The 16,754-nt window shown below is 40.3% G+C and overlaps 1 protein-coding gene and 1 pseudogene across 2 annotated transcripts in view; one reads left to right on the forward strand and one right to left on the reverse strand.

The window, feature by feature from the left end:
- mcc (MCC regulator of WNT signaling pathway) overlaps positions 1–16,754 on the forward strand; it is a 348,154-nt gene that overhangs the window by 271,491 nt on the left and 59,909 nt on the right. The gene's annotated exons all lie outside the window — the stretch shown is intronic.
- LOC136956275 (uncharacterized) lies at positions 1,534–15,791 on the reverse strand (annotated as a pseudogene).

Consider the following 16,754-nt stretch of genomic DNA (forward strand, 5'->3'; position numbering starts at 1 on the left):
TTTTGTTAGCTGGGTACAGTGTTAGCCTACATTTCATCAACATTTAATCAGTGCAGGGAAACATTTAGCAAGATATTCAGATTAAATCATTGTCCCGACTCCCTGCCCCTTTTAACAGACTTAACAACAGATGAGTCAGCAGCACCTCAGTCTCCCCATTACTATTGAACTCCAAGAAGCAATCCATTAACTAGAGATGGTACAATTTCTGGGGAAATTGTAGGGTGTGCTTGCTTGCATCGGTTGCAGATGGGTCCGTTTATTAACTGTAAATTTTACAACTGATATTTCTGTATATTTTATATAAAAATGCCTACTTATTATTTATGAAGATTGCATAGATTTAAAAGCATAGCCTACATTTGTTGCTGCTCATGTACAATTCAAAATACAAAAAGTGAAGTGTAGCATGTCCCTGTACTTACTGTAAGTCGCTCTGGATACGGGCGTCTGCTAAATGACTAAATGTCATGTAGAATGAACCTAACCTATATGATTTAAACGTCACCTTAAGTTTTTCCCTTCTACAGTAGTGATATTTTCAAGCATTTAGCCCACTCATATTGCATTCATTCATTAAGAACCACCTTTGAAACAAGCTGAACCCCCTTGAAACAAGCTATTCTAGGTAACAACGTTGTCACCGGCAGTATGAGATAGAATAGCGATTGAAACAGTACCATCTGCTAACTGAAAATATGCCCCCAAAAAACGTAAATAAGCTTGACATTTATTTAGGGGGAAATAGCTCATTCAAAAGAAGTTTGCTGGAAGCGATCATTGTCAGTAACAATGCCAAATACGACCATTTGATCTTAGACTAGAGCCCTGCACGGTGGAGAAGCTGACCTCGGTAAATTGTGCTAAGCTAGCCTAGCTGCTGTTGCTAGCCAAACTTAAGGGGATTGTTTGAATGCGCCGGAAATGAAAAACGTTTCTTTTGACATCAAGTTTAGGCTGTGGCATTGAAGACAGCGACACACCACCACACCAGCTTGAGTTTAAATCCATTATTTAATGTGAAATTACTTACTGTACATACTCTTGAATTAGCTACTTAAATGTATGATGCTGCCAGTAGCCTACTGTGCGCAACAGTCTTACTACATCTATGCACGTTGTAGTTATGCGTAGTTGCTAACGTGTGCTGACGTTGTGACGTTGGGCTTGCACTGATTCCCTTTGGCGACAAAAGGCACTTTTTGCCACAAAAACGGGGGGGGGGGGGGGGGGACTTAGAATTTTTGCCATGGGGCCCGAAATTCCTGGCGGCGCCCCTGCATAGGGATAACATTTATTTAGTTACATAGTGTAATTGGCTAGGAAGAATGATAATAATAGTATATTACATATATTTAACAGTATACTTAGGGTGTCTCATATTGGCACATTTTAAAACATCAATAATGATGAGAGTATTAGAGCTGAAAACTTCTGTGGCTACAACTGAAATATTGTGACGACATTCGAAAAAAAACTGCCCAAACGTGGCCCTCACAGCAAATGCCTCTTGACCGGGGTTTGGATGGTCATTTATTGACTGCAGGTTTTCACCCTCCCATGCAGCCTGCAGTTTCCTTCACTAGGCCACGTGAGAAACTTATGCAGAATGCAGTTTGCTGCAATCAGTGTGTCCACTTTCTCCACGTCCATGTTTATTATGGAGGATGATTCTCCATCTCGCCGCCAGCATTCCAAAAGCCTCCTCCACTGTCATGCGAACCCTTCACAGCCTGTAGTTGAACGTGGCTCTGTCCCGAGAGAGGGTTCATCCTCCAAAGGGTTTCAGGAGAAATGGCTTCATGGGAAAGGCTGCGTCAGCCACTATAACATGCGGCACCTCCCCTAGGAACGCAGGGATGTTGGTGTTGGTACTTGGAGGGTGTTGTTCTCCAGCCCCCTGTGCGGGGCAGAGTTTCTAAACACACCACAATCTCTGGTTCTGCCAAAATCCCCTATTTGGGTGACCTTTACGGAACCTATAGTTGGCATCCACGAGAGCCAGCAAAACTTTTTTTAAAGTCCCTTTATAATTTAAAAAGAGCCTTCCATTCCTTGGAGGACCTGTAATTGTAATGTGCTTCCCATCTAGTGCTCCAATGCAATTGGGAAATTGCCACTTCTCTCAGAAGCATCTTGCCACCACAGCCCAGGTTTCCTTGGTTGGTTGAGGGATGAAGCTGTGCATCATTCGCTTTTCAATGGCCTTGGTGGTGTCCAGGATACAGTCGGACAGTGTTTGCACCCCCATCCTGTAGTCATAGGCCATTGAATGCATTGAATCCCATGATGCCATGTATCTGCAAAAGAGACCTAGGTTTAGTTACATGGGGCTTCATGTATAAAGGATTGCACAGCTTTCATACCAGAAGATGGCGTACGGCCAAAACTCGAAAAGTACCTACGCACAGAAATATTCACATGTATAAAACCGGTCGTACGCCAGGTGCTACGCACCTTTCCTTTATAAATCACAATCGCAAAACGCCTTGCCTCCTCCCATAAATGAATATGTAGATGGACTATAAATGTGCTCCTGAGGTCATTTCTTTGTCTGGATTACCGTGTTTCTTAGAATATACGCCGCCCTCGAATAAACGCAGCAATAAAAATACGGTGACCGTGAGCTCGAGGTTCTGACAACAGAGGTGGAGGCGAGAAAATGTGTCCTGTTTGTCGGCCTGTCATCAGGTATTAGGGACAAAAGAAAGTCAGCGGAGTGGAAAACTGTCACTATTTGCGCCCTTTCTTGTTTTTAACCTGTAGCACTTTGAGATTTAGCTAAATGTAAAGTGCATTACAAATAAAATCATTATTATTATTATAGGGCCATAAATGATGTGGGTTCAGAGAACCGGACCATGGCAGAAATTAAGAAGAAATGGTCCGATGTAAAACTTTAAATGAAGAAACGAGTAACGCATTGTAACAGCATGGCAGCTATAGGGTTAGCGTGACATGCATTTCTTGAGTGATTTTTTCGTTCGTTTGACACCCTCAAGTTTAACAGTTATCAAGTGGTGGCGGATTAAACAGAAGGCTATATAGCATTTTCCATTTTGGGTTTTGGCATTTTGATATGATCATCCACATTAATGATCAAACTTTTATTTTTATGTTTTTTGAATAGTCAACGTCATAAACGTAGTAGTGGAAACTTTATTTTGTAATGTTTGGTGAGTTTCTGCACTTTTCAGTTAGAATTCGCCATGTTATAGAGCCAGACAAGACTTTGCGGACGGTCCGCACATTCTCACGTCTGCTCAAAAGTTTCCGTGACGGCCCGCACATTCTCACGTTAAGTAAATCTTTATACATCACACCGTGTGCGTGAAAACCGGCGTACGCAAGCTTTTTGTGCGTATGCAATGTTTATACATGAGGCCCATGGTCTTCACTGTTGATTAATAATCTGTTTTTCGGTAACACTTTATTTCGATGGTCCATCTGTTTACACGCTATAGGTTATCAGTAACTACTGAGCATGTCAACAATGTATCAGTTGACATTCAACAGTTTCAACAGACAAGTACCATGCATTCAACTAACTGTCTGTTGACTATCAGGTGCATTTCAAGTGTTGATCTACAGATTTTACTAAATGTCTGCTGACTTTCAAGGTTTTTTAACCAACATTCAACTAATTGTCAGTTAACTGATACATTTACTATCTGTTGATAATGTATTGATTCTCAACAAAAGATAATGTGCTTCTCTTCTTGATTATTTACAAGCTATTAATAGGCATTCTCCACTAAATGTTTGTAGACGTGTTTTAGGACCATCCAATTAAAGTGAAAAACCGTTGGGTGTAGTAGAATGCCTATAAACTATCAACAGAACACATATTAACCATTTGTACATAAAGAGGAAAGTTTTGCAAAACTGATCACTAACACTGGTTAACTAAAGTCAATACCAGGCTATAAAGTACAGTAAAACTAAAATGATAGGCAGAAAATGAAAGAAAAAAAGCTCTTATTTTTACAACTTTTGGTCAGGTGAACAATACCTGACCAAAAATAAAACATAAATACAATCACCACACTGGCAACGTTTCTTTTTTGTACAGTTACAGTAAAAAATTTCAGAAGATCAGAACATACTGCTGAGGCTAACATCAACTGTTAGAAACACTACATAACCCCCTAAGCTTGTTCATGAACTTGAAGCATGTTGCAAGAATTTAGTATTTTACAGTAAAGGGGATAAGGTCTTTGTTGCTTTTCATCTTGATTACCTTTTCTGCTAATTCGCCAACTATTTACCACTTTTGTGTGATAAATCCTCTCCTTCCGTATCAATGAAATGAGTGGTACCCTATACTACCACCCTTGCTAGGCGAGGGGCGTTGAGTCAAATAGAACACGCGTACATGCTCAAATATATTTTCAGGTCACGTGAAAAATGATCCTAAGACTCATACCCGGCAGATGAACGAATCATTGATCCGAAGACTCGGTTGGCAGAAGAATTAAACATTGATCCGAAGACTCGGTCGTCAGAAGAACGAAACATTGATACGAAGACACGGTTGGGAGGTGAACGATTCGTTCATCTGCCGGGTACGAGTCTTTGGATCATTTTTCATGTGACCTGCATAGGCTCAGAAGAGGAAACAGAAAGGATTTGTTTACCTCGTTCACTCTTGCGTGACAAGGTTTAGTAAGACGTGAATGATATCCGTTCACAAGTGATAATTATAGGTTTTGTTATTTGAACGTTTTTGTACTTTACTTACAGTTCAGTGCAGTGTAATTGTTTGCCGTGATAATTAAATGCTAGTGTGATATTAAATGACCATTTCAAATCATACAAGCTGTCATGATGCATTATTTTAATGCAGCAATTTCTTGTAAAATAGTATCTGCTGGTTTATATGCACTAACATATAGGCCTACATGAGAATATGATAAATGTTTGCAGGGGACGTATTTAGGGCAGGGAATTGGCTATAAAATGTTGAGCAACCCCCCCCCCCCCCCCGTTGAAATGAACTAATGACTCGAAAAAAGTCGAAAAACTTTGAATCTCGTTCAGTAAAATGAACAAATCTTTTTTTGTTCATTTTACTGAACGAGATTCAAAGTGCTAGTTTTTAGGGTTCTATCACTACTAACTAAATAGTCCTGCTAGGTGCTCATGTTTGATTATGTTAATATGGGCCTGGTAAAAAAAGTGACATAATTTAACATACTAAATACTGTGTATAATATAGTGTCTCACTTGACATGGGTGTTTATTTTCAGTTCTAAAAGCAGCCTTGACCAGGGAGATAAGAGGATAGATGAGGAGAAGGGAGGAGAAGGGTCTGGAGACGTAATAGAAGTGGAAGATAAGGATGAGAGAAGAGGAGATAACCAAAGTGGGGAGAGTGCAGAAAGGGAGAGGGAGGTGAGAGGAAATTGTGGGGATGAGAGACAGGTGAGAGAGCGGAGAGATGAGAGAGAGAGGCACTCCTACAGTTCCAAAAGACCAAAACAAGCAAACTCACAGAACCCTCTACCGAAGACCTTTATGCAATTCTCATAGAACCAAGTCAACCTGATGACCTGGATGAAATGTTTTTGCTTAGTTTACTGCCCGAGTTCAGGCAGGTTACCACCAACAAGGGCCAGCTTTTGACCACAATTCTAAACTGGGATAACAACCAGGTTTTCCCACCCAAGCATCCCCTCCCACCCTACCCTAACCCTTACTATTTAGACCACTCAAACACTTCCTTTGAATAAGCTTTGAATTGCTTGTTAGCCTATTCTTGTTATTAGGGTTCCTCCGGTAGGAGGGACTCCCCTTACTTAAATCAAAAGTCTATCTACAAAGTCTAAAACTACTAACCTTTGTCAATCTGTTCATGAAAATAATTAATTTCAGCCTAAACCGTACAACGGAACGTTAAATCCAATTCAACCAACGCAATCGCTACCAAGACGATCACAGCAGTAGTCTAGTACTGTACCGTAGTAGTATAATTTACCGGGGCAGCTTCTCCACACAGGGCTACATTGCATTTTGCGTTGTTACTGACAATGATCGCTACCAGTGAGCTTTTTATGAATGAGCGATTTTCCACTAAATAAATGTCAAGCTTATTTACGTTTTGGGGGGCATATTTTCAGTTAGCAGATGGTACTGTTTGAATCGCGATTCCATCTTCTACTGCCGGTAACGTCGTAGAATAATCTTCAAATGGGGTTCTTTATAAATGAATGAATGCAATGAGTAGGCTAAATGCCTGAAAATATCACGAGAAGGGAAAAACTTAAAAGGACGTTTAAGTCATAGAGATTAGGTCAATTTTTATTACACCGGTCTGCCAAATGTATTCGTTTTGATTCAACGATGAGGCTGCCTCTTGCAGGGGAAATGAGAAGACATCAATTTCATTCTACACTTCACTCGTATTTTCAGTTGTAAATGAGCAGCAAAAAAAATGCTTTTAAATCTATGTAATATTTATAAATAATAAGTATGCATTTTTATATAAAATATAGAGAAATATCAGTTGTAAAAATGTAATTCAAAAACGGACCACTGTGCAACCGACACAAGCAAGCACACCCTACAATTTCCCCAGAAATTGTACCCTCTCTAGTTATTGTTATTATTCTTAGGACTGGGTGTCAGCCCCCTGAAGCGCTTGGTCGAAAGTTGTGAAATTTGGCACGCTCATTGGGGACAGTCCCCTGGTCCAATAAAGAAAGCTTCTGTGAAACTTGGTGTACATCCCTCATTTCTCATGGGGAACAAAAAAGCTTCAAGGACCCATAAGGTCCGCCATGATGGATTTTCCTGTACAGTGAAAACTTGGGGAAATCTTTAAAATGCCTCCTCTTAAACCAAAGGTCCAATTGACTTGAAATGTTGTACAGATGTGTAGAATTGATGTCTTTATATAGGGTGACATGGAATAAGAAATTCAAAATGGCTGAAAGGGGTGTATTTATGTAAATATCCACATTGCCACAATATCTTTGTGTCAATAAATCAAATATAATTTTGACTGATGTTTTTTCAAACCTAATAGGGTTCAAGATGACATCACTCTGAAGTACCATAAACAATTTAACCTGGGTATGTCAAAATATGATTGAATTAGAGCTGTTTCAACTTTGGCTCTATCTAACAACGCTTACCACAGGAGAAACAGCGTACTTTTTTATACAGTAACTGAACATAATAATATTCAACACTGAGAATAGCTCAATGGGCTGGGACAGTGACCTACAAAATATAAGGTTGTAGGTTCGAATTCAGCCACAGTGTTTGAGCCTGTCTTAAATTTGAATAGTTTAGTTAAACAGGATGACATCGTTCTGAAGTACCATGCGCAATTTCACCTTGATATGTCAAAAGATCATTGAATTACATCTGTTTAAACTTTGGCCGAATCGAACGATCCATGCTACAGGAGAAACGGCTTCCTTTTTTTATACAGTAACTGACTGCTTATTCTCATCCTTGAGGGTAGCTCAATGGGTTGAAACTGTGTCCTGTAACGTGCAAGGTCACAGGTTCGAATCCAGGCACAGTCAGTTGGCCTGTTATAATTTTGATTACTTGTTTAGTTAAACAGGCAGACATCATTCTGAAATACCATGCGCAATTTAATGCAATTTCACCTTGAAATGTCAACAGTTTCTTAATACTCCTGTTAAATTTGCCTGAAAACGCCTAAACAGCGTACCCAAAGTAAATTGAAAGCTGTTCTTGAACCATTTGGAGTACATGCATGTAAATGATCTCTTTTGAAAGCTGACACAGAAGTTATTTCCCTTGTTGTCAGGACCCCTGTCAGTCCTACTGGTGTTGAGTAATAGAAGCTTGAACACAAGGAAAGTGAAAGTTTCTATTTCCGCCTAGATTTTGTTTTGAAAACAGAGGCCTGAAGAGGCCTAGAGGTGGTAGGTATTAGCTGGAAGACTAAATTGGACCACAGGTTGAAGCCTTATCCAATTCAAAAGTCAAACATAATACCACAATACAGTTAGGTCCATAAATATTTGGACATTGACACCATTTTCATCATTTTGGCTCTGTATACCACCACAATGGATTTGAAATGAAACAATCAAGATGTGTTTTAAGTGCAGACTTTCAGCTTTAATTTCAGGGTATTTACATCCAAATCAGGTGAACGGTGTAGGAATTACAACACATTTGATATGTGCCCCCCCCCCCCCTTTTTAAGGGACCAAAAGTAATTGGACAATTGGCTGCTCAGCTGTTCCATGGCCAGGTGTATGTTATTCCCTCATGGGAGTTCGTTATTTCATTGACAAGGAGCAGATAAAAGGTCTAGAGTTCATTTCAAGTATGGTATTTGTGTTTGGAATCTGTTGCTGTCAACTCTCAATATGAAGTCCAAAGAGCTGTCACCATCAGTGAAGCAAGCCATCGTTAGGCTGAAAAATCAAAACAAACCTATCAGAGAGATAGCAAAAACATTAGGTGTGGCCAAATCAACTGTTTGGTACATTCTTAAAAAGAAAGAACGCACTGGTGAGCTCAGCAACACCAAAAGACCCGGAAGACCACGAAAACAACTGTGGTGGATGACAGAAGAATTATTTCCCTGGTGAAGAAAAACCCCTTCACAACAGTTGGCCAGATCAAGAACACTCTCCAGGAGGTAGGCGTATCTGTGTCAAAGTCAACAATTAAGAGAAGACTTCACCAGAGTAAATACAGAGGGTTCACCACAAGATGTAAACCATTGGTGAGTCTCAAAAACAGGAAGACCAGATTAGAGTTTGCCAAAAAACATCTAAAAGAGCCTGTACAGTTCTGGAACAACATCCTATGGACAGATAAGACCAAGATCAACTTGTACCAGAATGATGGGAAGAGAAGAGTATGGAGAAGGGAAGGAACTGCTCATGATCCAAAGCATACCACCTCATCAGTGAAGCATGGTGGAGGTAGTGTTATGGCGTGGGCATGTATGGCTGCCAATGGAACTGGTTCCCTTGTATTTATCGATGATGTGACTGCTGACAAAAGCAGTAGGATGAATTCTGAAGTGTTTCGGGCAATATTATCTGCTCAGATTCAGCCAAATGCTTCAGAACTCATAGGACGGCGCTTCACAGTGCAGATGGACAATGACCCGAAGCATACTGCGAAAGCAACCAAAGAGTTTTTTAAGGCAAAGAAGTGGAATGTTCTGCAATGGCCAAGTCAATCACCTGACCTAAATCCAATTGAGCATGAATTTCACTTGCTAAAGACAAAACTGAAGGGAAAATGCCCCAAGAACAAGCAGGAACTGAAGACAGTTGCAGTAGAGGCCTGGCAGAGCATCACCAGGGACGAAACCCAGCGTCTGGTGATGTCTATGGGTTCCAGACTTCAGGCTGTCATTGACTGCAAAGGATTTGCAACCAAGTATTAAAAGTGACAATTAGATTATGATTATGTTAGTTTGTCCAATTATTTTTGGTCCCTTAAAAAGGGGGGGGGCACATATAAAATGTGTTGTAATTCCTACACCGTTAACCTGATTTGGATGTAAATACCCTGAAATTAAAGCTGAAAGTCTGCACTTAAAGCACATCTTGATTGTTTCATTTCAAATCCATTGTGGTGGTATACAGAGCCAAAATGATGAAAATGGTGTCAATGTCCAAATATTTATGGACCTAACTGTATATTCATATTTTGGACGCACAGACCTAGCTGGCTTTAGAGGGCTGTCAACGGGGCATGGAAGCTCCTATTGGGTCAAACAAGGTGTCAATCAAAAGGGGAGGATTCAACGGACATTTTGATGCCTTCATATCGTAAATAGGGAGTCAGTTGGCTGAGCGGTGAGGGAATCGGGCTAGTAATCCGAAGGTTGCCAGTTCGATTCCCGGCCGTGCCAACTGACGTTGTGTCCTTGGGCAAGGCACTTCACCCTACTTGCCTCGAGGGAATGTCCCTGTACTTACTGTAAGTCGCTCTGGATAAGAGCGTCTGCTAAATGACTAAATGTAAATGTAAATACTCCGTTGCTAACCGGAGAAAAGAACACTTTTATGTGAACAAGTTGTTTCTTCCGTCGGCTAACTTGCATAATGAAACAAAGGATAATGGATATTCATGAACGTAAAACATTGTATTTGGACGAATTACTTTACATGGTTAGATACTTTGAACCCTTGGGAATGTACGCAGATCAAGTTTTGATGTGTTATTTGCATACCTGGACGACACGGAACCTTTGAGGGTAAGTAGAGACGTTTGGCTTTGTAAACAACACCAAAGTGGTGAGTGGACAAAGACGTTGACTAAACTTGTTGTTGTGACTCGATCTTGAAATGGTTTACATATCTACAAGCACAAGAATCGTAGCTTTCCAATGATGTATAACATGTGTAGTAGTCTAAAAAATATATTTATTAACATTTAGTGCGTAGTAACTGGGGGAGGAGGGGGCAGTGTTTCGGGCCCGCGGGCGGGCCTGGTCTAAAACTGACCGCTTATTCTTATCCTTGAGGGTAGCTCAATGGGTTGAAACTGTCCTGTAAAGTGCAATGTCACAGGTTCGAATCCAGGCACAGTCTTTTGGCCTGTCATAATTTTGATTACTTGTTTAGTTAAACAGGCAGACATCATTCTGAAATACCATGCGCAATTTAATGCAATTTCACCTTGATATGTCAACAGTTTCTTAACCTTTGTCCCAAAGCTGACCAAAAACTAATACTCATATCACGCAGTCGGAGCACAACTAGATAATCAGCGTCAGCACCCTTGGGTACCCAGCATGCAGTGCGGCATGTCAAAAAATGCAAAGACTTGTTGAAAATAGTTTGGTTACAACAACCGTGCGAGGGATTTTAGTTGTTGTGTTCGTTCAGTTAGATGTTTGTAATGTTATTGTTTGTTAGTTAATATAATCTTGTTGGTCACCCTGATTGGTCCCATTAAACTACACAACATGCACAGAGTGTCGGCTGCTGTACTATCACAAGCTATTTTCGCAAGCAGCTTAACATGAGCTCTGTCTAGCCCCGTTGCCCACATGACTATTGTTAGTTGTGCATTGACTGATATTCTGGAAAGAGATCAAATCAAAAACAGTTTCAATATCCTATAAAAAGCTAATAGCCCTTTTTATTCATAAAATCTTAACAGTTGGTGTGTAGCAGAGAAGCTAGAGAGACTGACTTCTAACCTTATGCTCATGAGTTCAAATCCCCATTCAGCCTATTGTTGTTGGCCAAACATGAAGTAGTTTTGCTCTCTTGTTGTCTCCATCTTCTTCAGTGTACATGTTAATAATATTTTGCCATTTTGTGGAGGAACCCGCATCACTGCTTGCAGCTATATTTTATTCTTGTTGTTTATTAATTACTAACTTTATGTATAATGCAAGTTGGATTTATTTGTTTAATTGGACATATTTACTGGAAGCATTTTCTATGGAATAAATAAAAATGAAAATGTTTTATCTAAAGCTTGTGTCTTTCATTTGGGTTAATGTGATAGCCAATCTTTGTTTGGCCTCAATTGGCTCTCTGTATGTAGTTCTTTGCTTACAAAGGACAACACCTTTTCTAACTGTGCTGGGCTCATCCTAAAATAAATATGGTATCTTCTGCTGTCAAATGCCAACTCCTGCATAAGATTATAGTAATCCCCCTGCTTCTTTCACGCGTGGTTGAGTGGATGAACCCACTGCCTTGTCCTGCTGGAAGATCCCTGCTGGAGGAGTAAAAAAACTACTACTTTCCTTTCCTCAATTCTTGACATCTGTAAAAGGGTCCTTTTTGAAAACAATGAAGACAAAGTCTAATGTTAGTTGTTTGGGCAGTAAAGTTTAACATTTGAATGATGGAGGGAGAGCCTACTCTAACCACACCTTCACGTTTATATGGTAACAAAGTGCCAAACAGATCTCGAACTGACACTTGCTAACTGAGTAACTCTGGCCTTTTCAAGGTATCATTTCCAGTAAAAAGAAAATCTAAATATCAAAATCTAAAATGTGTTTTATGTTTAAAATGTACAAACGTATGTAGATAGCAAGTACTTACCGATCTTTTAAGAGTGGTTATTCTAAAGTCTGATATCGAGCGCACAGCTAATAAGTACGTAGTTTGTTTACATGACGGAACAGAAGTGCATATTTTACGGATTCAGTGTGGACAGACAGCGGCCGATGCGACGCGACAGTCGGATGCTTGCATCCAGTGAGGACACAGTGTTATTTTCATGCCAGCGTCCTGCCTGACGTCATTTACATTTAGTCATTTAGCAGACGCTCTTATCCAGAGCGACTTACAGTAAGTACAGGGACATTCCCCCCAAAGCAAGTATGGTGAAGTGCCTTGCCCAATGACGCAACGTCAATTGACATGGCCGGGAATCGAACTGGCAACCTTCAGATTACTAGCCCGACTCCCTCACCGCTCAGCCATCTGACTCCCCCATAAATGTGACACACAATTAATGCTTCCATTGCTGGCCCAGTTAATTGTTCAGACTAATTGTGCATTGTATAATCATTTGTTCAACCAAGTTAGACAAGTTTAATATAAAAGGTCTAAAAGCAGACACCATGTAGATGGTGTGTTTCACTTATCAGTGACAGTGAAACCAAGGTTCATACACATTTTGACCAATGGATTTCCATGCCTTTTCAATGACTTTAAACCTTAAAATCTTGGTGTATACGTTAAAAAGTTATCAAATGTAGTATTTAAACAAACAATGAGAATTCCAAAGCATACAGTATACCTTCAATGACACAAATGAATGAGAGACAATAGTTGATTAAAAGAATAAACATTTATAAATGTACTCTGGTTGACAGGCATTCATAACACTGACACATCAATAAGAGTTTTAGTATGTAGTAGCATCCAGCTAGTGCACACATTGCTTTCTCTTTTTTAGTGCAAAATTTAACAAAATGTTGAGTTGGCAACTAACTCTTTGACCATTAATCAACAAAAACAACTTCACATTTAAACAGGTTTATAAAACAACATTTGCATAACAAGTGCTTTCTTTTTGCGTTTGACTGACACACTCACACACTTCTGTCCCCTTGAGAGGCTAGTGAGAGAAAATAGCTAGTGGCAAACTGACCAAGTTGTAATGAGAATTATAGATTTTACTGTCCTCGGGACCTTAACTGAACAGTCACTTGCCAGTTTAGCGTTTAATTTCTGTATGCTTCGCATCTATCTGCTTTTCAATCTCCAGCAGAGATACCTTCTTCTCTTTTGCAGTTCGGCGGAAGCTGTTGGATTTGGTGATGGTCAGTTGGCTTGTAGCTTCTGCTTTCTCAGCATATTCATCTGCTGATTTCTGAAGTGCGCTAATATCAGTCTCCATTTTTGCCCTCTTCTTTTTCAAGTCATCCAGCTCATCTGGTCTCTCTTCAGGTAAATTCCTTGCCTCCTTCTTTCTCTTCTCTTCATCCAGGTACTGATGAAGAAAGTGTTTTGTCCGTCTCTTCATAAACGGAGTGACTAAGTTCAGTTAAGTTCTGGATTTTAATACGTATTTATCAATCTGCAGATTGGGAGAGAAAACCAGTCTTCTGACCATAAATGACAACACAACATCAAGCTTAGGTCTCAACCAGGTCTCTCTCCGCTCCGAAAGCCGGAAGACCATCTTTTTTAGGGCACAAAATGTAAACATTGTGACAGTCAGGCAGGAATGACGTTACAACAGTCTCAGAGAAAAAGATTCACTGCTCCCAACACATGACAACTCTCACACTAGAGAGTTCATAGTTGTAGCTCTCCTTGTAATCATGACAAGGACCGTTTAGCCAGTACTTTTTCCTGACCCCGAACATCTATTAACCTGACACATAGACACAATATACTGTTATTAATAGCAAGTTTACATGATAAACGTACTAACTAGTATCCAATGACTAGTTCTATTGATTAGTGATTAATGTAAGCACACAGGAAATCCCAATTTCTTCCACAGTACCCATGGTACTTCTGCCTGGCTCTTGCAGCTGAAAGCAACAGTTCTTTGGTGATCTCTACCTTGTTTACGCCCCCAACAGACCAGGGGCCTGTTCCATAAAGGCCGCTCAAATAAGTTGGACTTAATGTCCTAAACCAGACTTGAATTAGTTTAACAAGTCAAGCGGGGCTAAAGCGGTTCCATAAAGGCCAATTTCAGCTCACGCAGTCCTACTAATTCAAGTCAGATTTAAGTAGTCAAGCTAATTGCGCATGCACCCTATTCTTAAGCAGCCCGAGAGGTAAAACATGGATCATACAATCCACCACGGCAAAAGCAATGCACACGGCCATGTGACTTCTTCCAGAAAGAACGTTCCCTTTAAGCCTTGTACTATGACAGCTCCCTCATCCACCGCTTCATCAAAATGAAACGACCCGCCATGATTGACGTGAGCGATAAGCTACGTAGGTCGAGGTCCTTTTTTAGACCTTTAGTTACTTCGTTGATTAAAAAACAGACACCCTCTAAACACATGTAAATTTACTTTTTTGACATTGTTTTAAATAAATAGCCTACTACTAATCAATATACATTATTTTTTAGTCGTTTAGCAGACGCTCTTACCCAGTGGCCTAACTTTTTAACATGGTTGTGTCGGGAAAATGGAGGATATAGATGTAGCCTATGGATTTAGGTTTGTTTTGCAATTGTAGATTACTGTTAACAACTATATAGCTATGATAATTATACTCGCATAATTTAGATTGAGATAGGCCTATGCCTGATGCCTAAACATTTGAAATCACAAACTAGGCTAGCCATAGGCTACGTTTAACGTGGCGTGTACCAAATCATTGTTCATCATCGTTTAATGCATTAGGCTACATGTTGTAGCCTATGTAGGCTATTTAAGTTGATTTTCTATCAATGTTGAACATATTGAACTGATGAGAATAAGAAAATGAGAATAAATCATTATTTTCCCATTGGGTCAGTGTTACAGGAAGGTCTGGTTAAGCACCAAGTCACGCTAAGCCTGACAGTTAGTCTGCCCCGGACCAGACTAGTTTCGCAGCCTAAGTTGCCATAGTAACCGAGTTTGAACTACGTTGAGTTAGCTTTATGGAACCGAATGAACTAGAAATGAGTCCGACTAACTGACATAAGTCTGGCTTATTCGGTAAACTCTCTTTATGGAACAGGCCTCTGACATGGTCGACAATAAGCTTCTGAGCCACCAGGGACATCTCCTTCTGATTCTCTATGATCATTTCCTTGTTGATTGAGAATCCACGCTCAACACTGGCCTGTCCATGAGACAGGACAGCAGTACCTTCACCACATCCCACACTCTGGAAAATGATGGTTTCAACCCCATTGTCTCGTACAGGAGTGTGTCCACCTGGTCTGTCTTGGGGTCAAACTCCCTGAAGAGCAGCTGAGTCACAAAACTCACTGAACTCTCGGAGGATGTCATCGCACACTGACTCGTCTACATGTTTGGCCTCAACAAGTGTGTGCAACATTCTTCTCATTTGGGGCACGCACAGATCCTTGGACACGGCCATGCGTCTTGGGTCAAGGCACTGCATGCTTCTCACCAGTTGGTGATGCACTGGACCCTTTTTCAGCGGCTTCTCAGTCAGAGTGGTCAAGTGTTTCTTACAGTCCATCTTGATCTCCAGCACCTGCCTCTCTGAAATCTTGTTGGAAGACTTGAGTTGGTTTAGGGTGGTTTCTGCTGCAAATCCAATGTCAATCTTGGAAGAGTCTTTGTGCAGACTGCTGTCCTGAAAAGCAACATGGAGGAGCTTCAGTGTGGAGATGGCCTCCCTCAGGGTGTTTTCCTTCAGAAATCGTCCCATGAGCCCTTCAAATATTGACATGAAAATAATGATTAATTTCAAATATTTAACATTTTAATTTTGATCACTCTTGGCAAATTCACAAAATAATAGTGTTAATAGTGTGAGTATGATACACTGTCTGATCAGACAAGTGAATAGTACCCAATTCATAAATTAATTTTCTAGATGCAGATTAACTCAAATTAACCCTCATTACACTAGAAGAGGGACAGTCCCTCCCAACCCACCTTTTACATTTTAATAGGTACAGTACAGAGAAAGTTTTAAAGTTGTTCAAATGCTCTACAAAGAAATATATTTGTTATCATAAGTTTTTATCATCAAGTTATGTGGCGGTGTTGTATTAACCTATTACATTTATCCAACAAATTACTCCAAGACTAATTGAAATTGTCAAAATGTTACAAGACATTTAAAAGCCAAAATAGAATGTTGTTCTATTGCCATGCTTAAAACAAATATGAACATGTATGCCTTCAAAATATGTTTATGCTTACCTTTAATCAGTTTGAACATGTCCTCACTGAGGAAGGGAAGCATGGGTTTGTTTGTTTGGTAGGCGGTGAAGAATGGAGTGACTTCTCTTGCAACGCTATTGAAGATAAGTTTGCACTTTCACGGTGCAAAGAGGATCTGCATGGCGGTCCTTCAGAGCCTCAAATTACTTTACCTTTGGATTGGGTAGTTCACCTTTTCCTACCATCTCAACGTAGGCTTTTACGTGCGGCCAGAGCAGCATTCCTCGTTCCGACACGTTGACATTTTATCGACCGGTGATTACAAAATCGAAGCATGTTGGTGCTGCAACCAGTTGCCGTCACAAAATCTTCATGACGAGCAGGGCAGTTGTGGAACAGCCAGTAAATGCTGGAGAGTGTGTGTTCAACTTCCCAACCTGTAGATTTGCATCCATCTCTGAATGCGTTGTGGAGTATATGCAACCCACATGAACCAATGTTG

This window comes from Osmerus mordax, chromosome 14, assembly GCF_038355195.1.
Source record: "Osmerus mordax isolate fOsmMor3 chromosome 14, fOsmMor3.pri, whole genome shotgun sequence".
Lineage (NCBI taxonomy): Eukaryota > Metazoa > Chordata > Actinopteri > Osmeriformes > Osmeridae > Osmerus > Osmerus mordax.